This window comes from Chiloscyllium punctatum, chromosome 37 (genome assembly GCF_047496795.1).
Source record: "Chiloscyllium punctatum isolate Juve2018m chromosome 37, sChiPun1.3, whole genome shotgun sequence".
Lineage (NCBI taxonomy): Eukaryota > Metazoa > Chordata > Chondrichthyes > Orectolobiformes > Hemiscylliidae > Chiloscyllium > Chiloscyllium punctatum.
The window spans coordinates 40508256-40521123 of NC_092775.1; the positions used below are offsets into that span (position 1 = coordinate 40508256).

The 12868-nt window shown below is 40.3% G+C and overlaps 1 protein-coding gene and 1 long non-coding RNA gene across 5 annotated transcripts in view; one reads left to right on the forward strand and one right to left on the reverse strand.

Annotated features, from left to right (window-relative positions):
• The window catches only part of kcnb1 (potassium voltage-gated channel, Shab-related subfamily, member 1), a 368666-nt gene that overhangs the window by 132831 nt on the left and 222967 nt on the right, over positions 1-12868 (reverse strand). The window lies entirely within an intron of this gene.
• LOC140463032 (uncharacterized) overlaps positions 1-12868 on the forward strand; it is a 41780-nt gene that overhangs the window by 24962 nt on the left and 3950 nt on the right. The window contains exons 1-2 of one of the 2 annotated variants that reach the window (XR_011954581.1): positions 11689-11748; positions 12274-12384. This is a non-coding gene — a long non-coding RNA (uncharacterized lncRNA). Of the gene's footprint in view, positions 1-11688; positions 11749-12273; positions 12385-12868 lie in introns of those variants that run through there. The other variant, XR_011954580.1, reaches the window with a different exon arrangement.

Genomic DNA, 12868 nt, shown 5'->3' on the forward strand with positions numbered 1-12868 from the left:
ATGATGAAGGGCTTTTGCCTGAAACGTCGATTTTACTGCTCCTCGGATGCTGCCTGAACTGCTGTGCTTTTCCAGCACCACTAATCCAGAATTTGGTTTCCAGCATCTGCAGTCATTGTTTTTGTCTATGTATGTATCTTTGCAATTAGAACTGAACACAATATTCAAGATATTGCCTGAGTAAAATACAGTTTCAGCATAGTTTCCTCCAACTTATATCGATTTCCTTGTATTAGTCAGCATTATATTCATTTGTTGTTGCTTTGTATTGGTCAGTCTAATTTAACATTGTCCTGCCACTTACAGATTCATTTGGAATTATTCAATTGCTTTGCCCAAATCAATTGCTTGTTGCAATTTGTTAACTTTTCTGAGAAAACCTTTTTGAGATAAGAGGAAACTTCTTTAGCCAGGGAGTGGTGAATCTTTGAAATTTCACTGCCACAGAAGGCTGCGGATGCCAGGTCATTGAGAAATTTTAAGACTGCGATACATAGGTTCTTGAGTATCAAGGGGATTATGGGTTACAGGGAGAATGCAGGAGATTGGGATTGAGTGGAATTTCCCATTGCCCTCAACACCATGGACTATGGTGAGAAATTTGGGAGAACCACTGAGAAGCTGAATGAAGCCTTTCTCATTGTCAAAAGCAACAAGTTGTACTATCCAATTGATTGTTGACTTGAGATTTTCACTAGTGAGCCACGAATAAATGGGGAATTATTGTTCATTATCACCCTGATTATTATTTAATATCACCTCATTTTTATACAGTTTCCTACTCTAGCATTTATTGATCGAAAATGGATGCTCAGAATTCCCAACATAAATGTCAGAAAGAGTACCTGGCACCTCTAGCTCACACTTACTCATCTGGATGTCCAGTTTAGAGATTTAGCACCAATGTCATAGGGACCGCTCAAGGGTAGTCCATGTTTGTGGATACTGGCATCTGAAACAAGTCAGATTCAGACTGACCTAATTACAGTACACTTCTGCACTGTGCACCACAATGGAGCAAGTCAGTAACTGTCATAGAATCATAGAGATGTACAGCATGGAAACAGACCCTTCGGTCTAACCCATCTATACGAACATATCCCAACCCAATCTAGTCCCAACTGCCAGCACCCAGCCCATATCCCTCCAAACCCTTCCTATTCAATATATCCATCTAAATGCCTTTAAAATGTTGCAATTGTACCAGCCTCCACCACTTCCTCTGGCAGCTCATTCCATAAATGTACCACCCTCTGCATGAAAAAGTTGCCCCTTAGGACTCTTTTATACCTTCCCCGCCCTCACCCTAACCTATGCCCTCTAGTTCTGGACTCCCCGACCCCAGGGAAAAGACTTTGTCTATTTATCCTATCCATGCCCCTCATAATTTTGTAAATGTCTATAAAGTCAACCCCCAGCCTCCGACGTTTCAGGGAAAACAGCCCCATCCTGTTCAGCCTCTCCCCATAGCTCAAATCCTCCAACCCTGGCAACATCCTTGTAAATGTTTTCTGAACCCTTTCAAGTTTCACAACATCCTTCTGATAGGAAGAAGACAAAATTGCATGCAATGTTCCAACAGTGGCCTAACCAATGTTCTGTACAGCCGCAGCATGACCTCCCAACTCCTGTGCTCAATACTCTGACCAATAAAAGGAAGCATATCAAACGCCTTCTTCACTATCCTATCTACCTGCGACACCACTTTCAAGGAGCTATGAACCTGCACTCCAAGGTCTCTTTGTTCAGCAACACTCCCTAGGACCTTACCATTAAGTGTATAAGCCCTGCTAAGATTTGCTTTCCCAAAATGCAGCCCCTCGCATTTATCTGAATTAAACTCCATCTGCCACTTCTCAGCTCATTGGCCCATCTGATCAAGATCCTGTTGTAATCTGAGGTAACCTTCTTCGCTGTCCACTACACCTCCAATTTTGGTGTCATCTGCAAACTTACCAAATATACCTCTTATGCTCACATCCAAATCATTTATGTAGAGGACAAAAAGTAGAGGACCCAGCACCAATCCTTGTGGCACTCCACTGGTCACAGGCCTCCAGTCTGAAAAACAACCCTCCACCACCACCCTCTGTCTTCTACCTTTGAGCCAGTTCTGTATCCAAATGGTTAGTTCTCCCTTTATTCCATGAGATCTAACCTTGCTAACCAGTCTTCCATGGGGAACCTTGTAGAACGCCTTACTGAAGTCCATACAGATCATATCTCTGCTCTGCCCTCATCAATCCTCTTTGTTACTTCTTCAAAAAAGTCAATCAAGTTTGTGAGACATGATTTCCCATGTACAAAGCCATGTTGACTATCCACAATCAGTCCTTGCGTTTCCAAATACATGTACATTCTGTCCCTCAGGATTCCCTGCAACAACTTGCCCACCAACGAGGTCAGGCTCACTGGTCTATAGTTCCCTGGCTTGTCCTTTCCACACTTCTTAAACAGAGGCACCATGTTAGCCAGCCTCCAGTCTTCCGGTACCTCACCTGTGACTATCGATGATACAAATATCTCAGCAGAATGCTGCTGCAAAGACACTATGGGTGCAGGTACAGGTATCCAGCTACGATTAAATCAGGCTGCATTTCACGAGTGCTCGCTTGCTCTCCTCATACTCACTCATTTAGCAACTACCTGGATGTTCACAACATCTGTACCTTGCCTTTTATCATTTTGTCCCCTCAGCTGCAGATTAAAGGCTCACAGTAAGGCAGACACTGAGCCAGGTAGCTTGTCATGTTGGTCGGTATTCATTAGGCAAGAATGTACACATTTTGCTAAACAATCTAGTGCTCTGCTAATCTCTCAGCTACAGCATATACAGGCAGTGTACCAGCAAATACAGTGCATGTGCTTCAACAAAATGGCCATGTCTCAAAGTGGAAGGGATGTAGTCTCTAGTCAAGTCAAGGCGAGCGATGCCACTTAGAGATGTCAAAGTGCAGTCTGTCAAGGACAGCATCCCTGATCAGTCTAGAGAGTCAGGAACAGTCAGACATCCATCTGGAGCAGATTGGGTCAGGATTCTGTCTCACTATAGTCCACAGAGTAATCCAATCCAATTAAAGTCAGGCTTTGATAGGTTGTCAGTCAGGAGGACGCACAGAGATCAGTCACAGGTTCGATCAGTCATCAGTAGGGGCTGTCTGTCCATGACGGTCAAGGGAAAATGGACCATAGTCTTTTCCGAGGGGCAGTGAGTGAACGAAGGGGCTGGGTATCTGTGGTCACTGTTATGACAGGGAGGTGGGGTGTACACAAAGATTGGTTTGGGTGTAGCAACCTGGGATGTGGAAGGTATAAAGAGGGTGAAGGAGGGAAATTTGACACATCAGGGAAGGAATCAGGAGTGCATGTAAGGAGATGGGATGCTGCCTGGGTGAGGGAGTTGGTGATAGATGGTCAAAACCGCAGGATATTTCCATTCTAAACTTTAGTTGATCATTACTTACCAGATTATCATTGTACAGATAATTGTCATGTTTACTCCTGATAATTCCACTATCTTGAATCATATTAATTAATCTGTCACTACCTATGCTGCTTTGGTTGTCTTTAGTAAATGTGGTATTCTATTCACTTATTACCTAACTATTGGTACCTTCTTAGCATCTAGTTACGCCTTTTCAATGATTGTTCATTGTTGACAAGTCTCACATCCAGACTGAGATCACTGCTATCAACTGCTTTGAGCTTATTTGTTTTCAGACATTTCAGTTTGTCTAGGAATTCTATTGAATCTCTAATGCAGCTCTTAATTTTCATTAGATTATCTCTGTTCACGGAGGGCATTTGCTTAAGATTTTCCTGGCAAATACTTGGAACAAGAAATCATTCTGAATATTTATTCCCGTCTGCTTACCTTCTGTTTCAGTATGGTTTGCATCATTCAAAATTCTCGCCTCTATTCTTATTGCCCCCTTTACTGCTGGAAATGCTGAGAACATTTCATAAAAGTTCTGCTGGCTTCCACATGGCACTAATTGTAACGTCTTTTTAACCTCTCTGTTAAGCCTATTTGCCAGACTGTCAAACATCCAAAACTTGATGAACCATAAAGTCTTGCAACTGAATATCAGGAAGACCAAATCATTTTAATTGAGCCCCTGCCATTGTTCCATCTGGCACTCACCAACTGTCTCAGGCTGGTCAAAACTACAACAACAATAGCATGACCTTTAATGACCCATTGGGTCAATGTGAATTTCCAATCCTATATCAGTTCCATTGTAAAGACTGCCTCATGCCACTATAACAGTCTCTCCCACCTCTGTGCCTCAGTGCATCTAGTGAAGCAATTTACAGCTGTTTAATCCAGTTACTCCCACCTGGCTTCCTGTACTTCACTTGCCATCAATTATAATTCATCATAACTTCTGCTGCGGCATCCTATCTCACACTAAGTCTTGGTAACACTTCTCCTCCATCTTACTTGTCATTCATACCCTTTGTGCTAACGTTTCAAGATTCAAGATTTTCAATCTTGTACCCCTGTAACTTTAGGCATTTGTCACTTCTTATATCTGTAGCCATTTCCAGCCCCATCCTTTCTTTAAAATTTCCACTTCTCTGATTCTATCATCTTTTCTTCCTTTTGCGATATTTGTGCCCACAGCCAGCGAGGTTCTCTAGTTCCCTCGTTACTCCCCTCAGTATACCACCACCCTCCTTCCATCAAAACTCACTGTTCTGGTCAAGTTTTGGCCACTCTTCCTTTTGTTTCATTCTGTGGCACTTCATTCAGTTTCTACCCTTACATTTTTGTGTGTAGTTGCTCGGAACATGTGTTCTTTATTAATACAAATATCCGCCAGATGTAATAACCAAAGCATCTACTAAAGAGTCACTGAATATATAATTTGATAAGACAAATTCCACTATATTTTTGTGACCTTCCCTCCATCATAAGATCAAAGGCAGGTTGTTCATTGATGATTGGATAACCTCAGTACCATTCACCTCTCAGAGGCTGGGGCAGTCCATATCCATAGGCAGCAAAACATGGACAACAGCCAGTTTGGGCAAATAAGTAACAACTAATTCTTATGTAGCAGTAGTGCCTGGCAATGGCCATCTCCAACAAGAGAAATTGTAACCATTTCCCTTTACATTCATTGGCATTACCATTGGCCAGAAACTAAACTAGACTAACCATATAAATACTATACTCCAAAAGCATGCCAGAGACTGGAAATTCTGCAGTATGCAACTCATCTCCTGTCTCCTTAATGCCTGTCCACCATCTACAAGACACAACACAGGAATATGATGGAATACACTCAAGATCGTACCAATTCAAGATAAAATAGCCTTCTTGATTGTACCCCATCCTTCCCCTTCAACATACCCTGCCTTCACCACTGATATGCATTGGCAGTAATAACTACTACCTGTAAGATGCCCAGAATTTACCAAACTTGTGACGTCTACAACTGAGAAAGTCAAGGGCAGCAGATGCATGGGAATATCATCACCCACATGTTCCCTCCAAGCCACTCATCATCCTGACTTGGAACTATATCACTGTTCCTTCATTGTTGCTAGGTCAAAATCCAGGAACTCCTTTCCTAATTGCACAATGGATCATTGCATTGACTGCAATAGTTCAAGAAGGCAGCTCACTAACAGCTACTCAAGGATAATTAGGGATGGCAATAAATGCTGGCCTATTGTGCGACACCATATCCCATGAATGAATAGAAACAATTTGTTTGCATGCTGCACTAGATGGGAGAAATTATGTAGTGCACAAACCCAGGTTCAAGTTTGGTACAATTTGGTTCAATTGAAATAATGTTGGTAACAAAGAAGGAAATCTGTCTCTTTTTCAAACACAATCAGGGTTGTTTTAGATGTATGGAATGCCAGACACATCTTACAAAAGTACATTTTTACAGGGAAATGTATTAATCTAGTGCAGATCTAGCAGACTAGTATTGCTGTAATAGAAATTTGAAAAGTCTTCTATTTAGTTTTTGTTTATGAAAACTATGCTGGAAAATAAAATGAGAATATTTGAGTTTAGGTTTTTGTGCATTCTTGTGTAACTAAACAAACTAAGTGATTTCTGGGGAGTTACCTTGGAGCTAAAAATATCACCTGGTTATAGTAGAACAACAACCTCCGCATTGATCTATTTTTAAAATGTTATAGTTCAGTTCTGTCTGAGAAAATCAATTTGGTCTGGGGTTAGATGCACCATGAATGCCTGTTACCTTCAAGGACAATGCAGCAACTTGGTATGCTGAGCTACTGAGAAGATAACATCCTTTAATTTTTGATGTCGTCTTAAACTGTGGTAATGCAGGAATTGTGTCAGGAATTGAAAAGCTTGTAGTACAAAATTTTAAGTTCTACTGATGACCCGATAACAGGGATAAAGCAAAATATAAGAATACATGTTGCAAGCCACAGAGGAAATGTAAAGCAGAAAATTTTATTGGACAATTGCCTTAGGAGTTACTGAATATCAGTTATTGAATATATCAAGCTCTTGGATAATAGATTTTTGGCTTTCTGATTTTATGTTCTTCTGCAGTTTTTAATCTGGAACATTAACACAATTGTAAAATAAAATAAAATTGGAAAAGACACTTATTGAAACCAATTTGGCAGCTGAGCGTACACCAAAAATTTTCTCAAAAATCAAAGAACTGCAGAGACTGAAAATTAGAAACAAAAACAGAAATTGTGAGATAAACTCTGCAGGACTGGCAGCATGTGTGGAGGGAAAGCAGAGTTAATGTTTCAGGTCCAGTGACTCTTCTTCAGAACCTGCTATTTTTCCAATAATTTCTGTTTTTGTTTCAAAACTTTTCACAATTGTTATTTTAGATTAGATTACTTACAGTGTGGAAACAGGCCCTTCGGCCCAACAAGTCCACACCGCCCCGCCGAAGCGTAGCCCACCCATACATCTACATCTACCCCTTACCTAACACTCCGGGCAATTTAGCATAGCCAATTCACCTGACCTGTACATTTTTGGACTGTGGGAGGAAACCGGAGCACCCGGAGGAAACCCACGCAGACACGGGGAGAACGTGCAAACTCCACACAGTCAGTCGCCTGAGGCGGGAATTGAACCCGGGTCTCCGGCGCTGTGAGGCAGCAGTGCTAACCACTGTGCCACCGTGCCGCCCACTTTTGCAGTTTTTAATTTAGAACATTATTCATGTTTTCCTGTTTAACAAGGAAAAGCTGGATATCTGATCACTGCACTTGATTATGATCCCATCTCATATTTTCATTTGGATATTTAACTTTCTACCATATCTGTAAATGAATGTATGTATTTTGTTTTAATTTGTCAGATATTGACTCTGCTGCTGGCACATAAGTAGGCACCCAAATCAACACCAATGTTGTTCGTTGCTGTCAGCCAGAAGTTTTGTGATAACATCCAATAAGCTGCCTTTATTGCATTCCCCTCTCTCTCTCTCTCTCGAGGGAATACCTCATTTTTGATTAGCACTGCCTGGCACAGTGAAATTCAAATAGGCGACTGAACTGAAAATTGTACATTTCAAGAACCTTTTCTAATAAATATTCTAGTTTAATTCATGTGATTGAAACTCAAACTTATTTTGTAAGTTCAAATTCTTGCCACTTAGAATGCCTCATTCAAACATACCTCATTTTCTTTACTAGTTCTAAACAAGGGGATGGGATAATCCAACATACAGCTTTATATCTTGTCGCTGACCTGGATGTATTTTTACAGGTTTTCTTTTATAGAATCATAGAGATGTATAGCACAGAAATAGACCCTTCGGTCCAACTCATACATGCCAATCTAGTCCTCCCTGCCTGCACCCAGCCCATATCCCTCCAAACCCTTCCTACTCATATACCCATCCAGATGCCTTTTAATAGATATTTTTATTGAAAATTTAACATGTTTTTACAAGTTTACAAAAGAAAAAAAAACAAACCCAATTATAAACATCGATATACAATTATATCTTAAATAAATAATAACCAAAATCTATCAAACAGAAAAAAAGAAATACCGAGAAAAAAAAACAAAACTCAACTAACTACTCATCTGACCTACAACTAACCAGAGTGTATGATTAAATCTCTTACCTTATTCAAGAGAGAAAAAAAACGACGGATAACACAGAAATTGAGTAGTGAAATACATGCTTGGAATGTGTTAACATCAGATCATAACAAAACCCGTATTTGTGCGGGATTCCTCTCCCAAGGGGCCCTGGACCAGCCAGGTCCACCATCTCAATTAAATAAAAGCCCTTGTTAGGATGACCGAAATATCTGTATTTGTGTAATTCAAGAAGAGTTGCCATATTTTATGGAATAATTCGGTGTTTTGGTGCACCATATTTGTAAGGAAGTCAGGGGGAGTATATTCCATAATTATTCTGTGCCAACTCGAAAGTCCATGAGGGCCCTCAACCACCCAGTTTACCATAATATTTTTCCTTGCACAGAAAGAGAGAATGGAAAATAATCTCTTCCCTGTCATAATTTCAAGTGTTCTTTATCCAATAAGTGTGTCTCCTGTAGGAGAGCTATATCAACCCTTTCTTTCTTGAGGTTTGATAATATTTTCTTCCTTTTGACTGGTGAATTACTCCCCTTGACATTCCAGGTGCACCATTTGATCAACTAATTAACCAAAAACATCCTGGCAAGTCCGAGACCCCTCGGGAGAAGAAACCCTATCCAAAACATCCCGAGCATTGAGCATATAAAATTCACAAAAATAAAGGCTCTTTAATACACTCAGATCACTATAATAAAAAACAATTTCTATATAAAAAAACATATTTAATCGGAGATTTTCCCCCTTGTTTCCAGGGGGCATCACTTCCTTTCCAAAGGCCCATCATATCCTCACCCAACCAGTGCACCACCCTTGACCCAGGCACCCCACAATGGGATAAAGAAAATTCACATATGTTAATACCATGTATGAACATACATAATTATAAAATTACAGTCTCAACAAATAATAATTAAATATAGCTATACAAAATAATAGGGGAAAACAACCCCACTCCTAAAGATAGAGATAAACTAGGATAAGGTAACCACCTCCCCCCCACCTACATTAACTAGGCCCCCTGGCCTATATATATTTTTTTAAAAAGGGGGGGAGAAAATCGCTAAGTGAAGAACAAATAAATAAACCCCACTCCCTGGAGATAACATTAAACAGTAAGGTAATGAAAGGAAGAATAAAAAGGGGTAAACCGGAGTGGGGGGAGGGTGAAACAACATCAATTAACTCTTACAATTTATCTAAGAGAGTCCAAAAATTCCTTGGCCTTCTCCGGTGATCCAAGGTTGTACACGGACCCATCATGGCTGAAGCGTAGTGTAGCTGGGTAACGCAAGGAGTACTGAATGTTTAAGTTCAGATGCCTTTTAAATGTTGCAATTGTAGCAACCTCCACCACATTCTCTAGCAGCTCATTCCATACATGCACCACCCTCTGCGTGAAAACATTATCCCTTAAGTCTCTTTTATATCTTTCCCCTCTAGCCCTAAACCTATGCTCTCTAGTTCTGGACTCCCCGACTCCAGGGAAAAGACTTTGTCTATTTATCCTATCTATGACCCAATGATTTTTTTAAACCTCTATAAGGTCACCCCTCAGCCTCCGACACTCCAAAGAAAACCGCTCCCTATAGCTCAAATCTATCAACCCTGGCAACATCCTTGTAAATCTTTTTTGAACCCTTTCAAGTTGCACAACATCCTTCTAATAGGATGATGTAATACTCCAAAAGTGGCCTAACCAATGTCCTGTACTGCTGCAACATGACCTCCCAACTCCTGTACTCAATACTCTGACCAATAAGGAAAGTATACTAAATGCCTTCTTCACTATTCTATCCAGCTGCGACTCTACTTTCAAGGAACTATGGACCTGTACTCAAAGGTCTCTTTGTTCAGCAACACATCCGAGAACCTTACCATTAAGTGTATAAGTCCTGCTAAGATTTGCTTTCCCAAAATGCAGCACCTTGCATTTTTCTAACTTAAACTCCATCTGCCATTCCTCAGCCCATTGGCCCATCTGATCAAGATCCCGTTGTAATCTGAGATAATCTTCTTCGCTGTCCACTACACCTCCAATTTTGGTGTCATCTGCAAACTTACTAACTATACCCCCTATGTTCATATTCAAATCATTTATATAAATGACGAAAAGTAGTGAACCCAGCACCGATCCTTGTGGCACTCCACTGGTTACAGTTCCCCAGTCTGAAAAACAACCCTCCACCACCACCCTCTGTTTTCTACCTTTGAGCCAGTTCTGTATCCAAATGGTTAGTTCTCCCTGTATTCCATGACATCTAACCTTGCTAATCAGTCTCCCATGGGGAACCTTGTCAAACGCCTTACTGAAGTCCATATAGTTCACGTCTAAGACTCTGCCCTCATCAAGCCTCTTTGTTACTTCTTCAAAAATCTCAATCAAGTTTGTGAGACATGATTTCTCAAGCACAAAGCCATGTTGACTATCCCTAATCTGTCCTTGCGTTTCCAAATACATGTACATCCTGTCCCTCAGGATTCCCTCCAACAACTTGCCCATCCCCGATGTCAGGCTCACTAGTCTATAGTTCCCTGGCTTGTCCTTACCAACTTTGTTAAATAGTGGCACCACATTAGCCAACCTCCAGTCTTCTGGCACCTCACCTGTGACTATCGATGGTACACATATCTCAGCAAGAGGCCCTAGCAATCACTTCCCTAGCTTCCCACAGAGTTCCCGGGTACACCTGATCAGGACCTGGGGATGAATACATTTTTGTGCATTTCAAGACATCCAGCACTTGCTCCTCTGAAATATGGGCATTTTTCAAGATGTCACCATTTATTTTCCTACATTCTATATCTTCCATGTCCTTTCACAATAAACACTGATACAAAATATTTGTTTAGTATCTCCCTCATCTCCTGCGACTCCACACAAAGGTTACCTTGTTGATCTTTGAGGGGCTCTATTCTCTCCCTAGTTATCCTTTTGTCCTTACAGTATTTGTAAAAGCCCTTTGGATTCTCCTTAACCCTATTTGCCAAAGCTATCTCATGTCCTCTTTTTGCCCTCCTGATTTCCCTCTTAAGTATACTCCTACTGCCTTTCTACTTTTCTAAGGATTCACTCAACCTATCCTGTCTATACCTGACATATGTTTCCTTCTTTTTCTTAACCAAACCCTCAATTTCTCTAGTCATCCAGCCTTCCCTAAACCTACCAGCCTTTCCTTTTGTTATGATCTGTGTATTGTACTTATTGACTAAGATAACTACATTCTTAAATATGTGTAGTTAAATAAATCATTTTATATCAGCACCCATTAAGCACCACACAAGAATTTTTTTCTATGCTTAAGTCAGTGGGAGGGAGAATCAGCTGGTTTGTTTAATAGGGAGTTAATGCATAGTAATAAATTGTAATTTTGTAACAACATCACTTGGGACCATTTTATACTGAATAGGTTAATAAGCATGACAGTAAATGAAAAACATGAAGACCTAAATGAAAAAGGTTAACAGAAGCAAGACGAATCCAACTGAGCTAATTATTTGCCTATTAACCTACTCCCAATCATTGAAATGATAGGAAGAGTTGACATAATCACTAGAGAGTGGCATTTATCATTAACCCGCTCATTGATGCCCACTTTGGCTTTTATCAGAACTATTTTTCTCAAGACATCGTTACTGCCTTGGCCCAAACATGGACACATCCTGAGGTGAGTGCATGTCATCAATTGACAGCTTTGATTGACTCTGATGCATAACAGCTCTAATGAAAGTGAAGTCATTGGGGAGCAGGAGATAAATGATTCAGCGGTATTGCAGTAGTGTCAGATTATCTTAAGATGTTGCATCAATGACTATCACCCCATCATAAGAAGATGCACAACACTCAGCTCTATTTGTAATCTTACATGTAAAATTCTAGAGTTTGACTGCATTGAACAAAAACTGGACAGCATGTAGGCATTGTTTGTTGGCCTTTCCATTGACCAATTGGGGTGACTATGAGAGACTTACACTTAACACCAATGTTTGGACTAGACTCTCAGGAGGAAACTGGTATTGTGTGCAAACGAGGACAGCACAAAGAACCCATCCTCTGAAGGAAAGTATCAAGGTACCTCTCTCTCGCTCACTCCCTCTTGTGTGTGTAAGGTCCTTGCATATCCCAGCTCCTGATAGCTTTCTCACCCTCCCTTTCCTGTAAACTGTGTTTTTTTTCCATATTCCTGTTGAAGAAAGAGAAAAGAAAGCCTTCCAGGATAATCGAATGATCAATTCTCAACTAGTGACTGAAAGATTGAACTTTGGTGAAAACATCCTCATGCTGTCAACAAAGGACTTAAAAGGTAATGAAAGAGACTGGATGTTATCAAACTAAAACCTTTCAATGAATCCTGTATTCTGGACTATCCTATACTATCAAATTGCATTATTCATGTGTTCTTTCACCCTTAGAACTCATATCTTTTTGTGTGTCTGTCCATGTAAATGCCTTTTTTAAAGAAATGGTAGCATCATAGAGCTTTAAGTTGGTAAAGCATCAGTTATAGACAATTTTTTCATAATAAAAGGTCTCCTTCTGGTTAAGTATACAAATCTCATGATGTATGATATTTTTGGCGTGAGTCTTTCAGTTAAATTGGATAGTTTAACTAAATCTTTTCAGATTTGCAATGACTCCAGGAATAGTAGAGCTTGATTTCCAATGCATTGCCAGTGGGTCATAACAAAGTTTATGACAAGTATCATCCATGTCACGATGTGCCAGACAATGACCATTTCCAAAATGAAAAAGCCTAACTAACTTCCCTGGATATTCAGCAATATTAC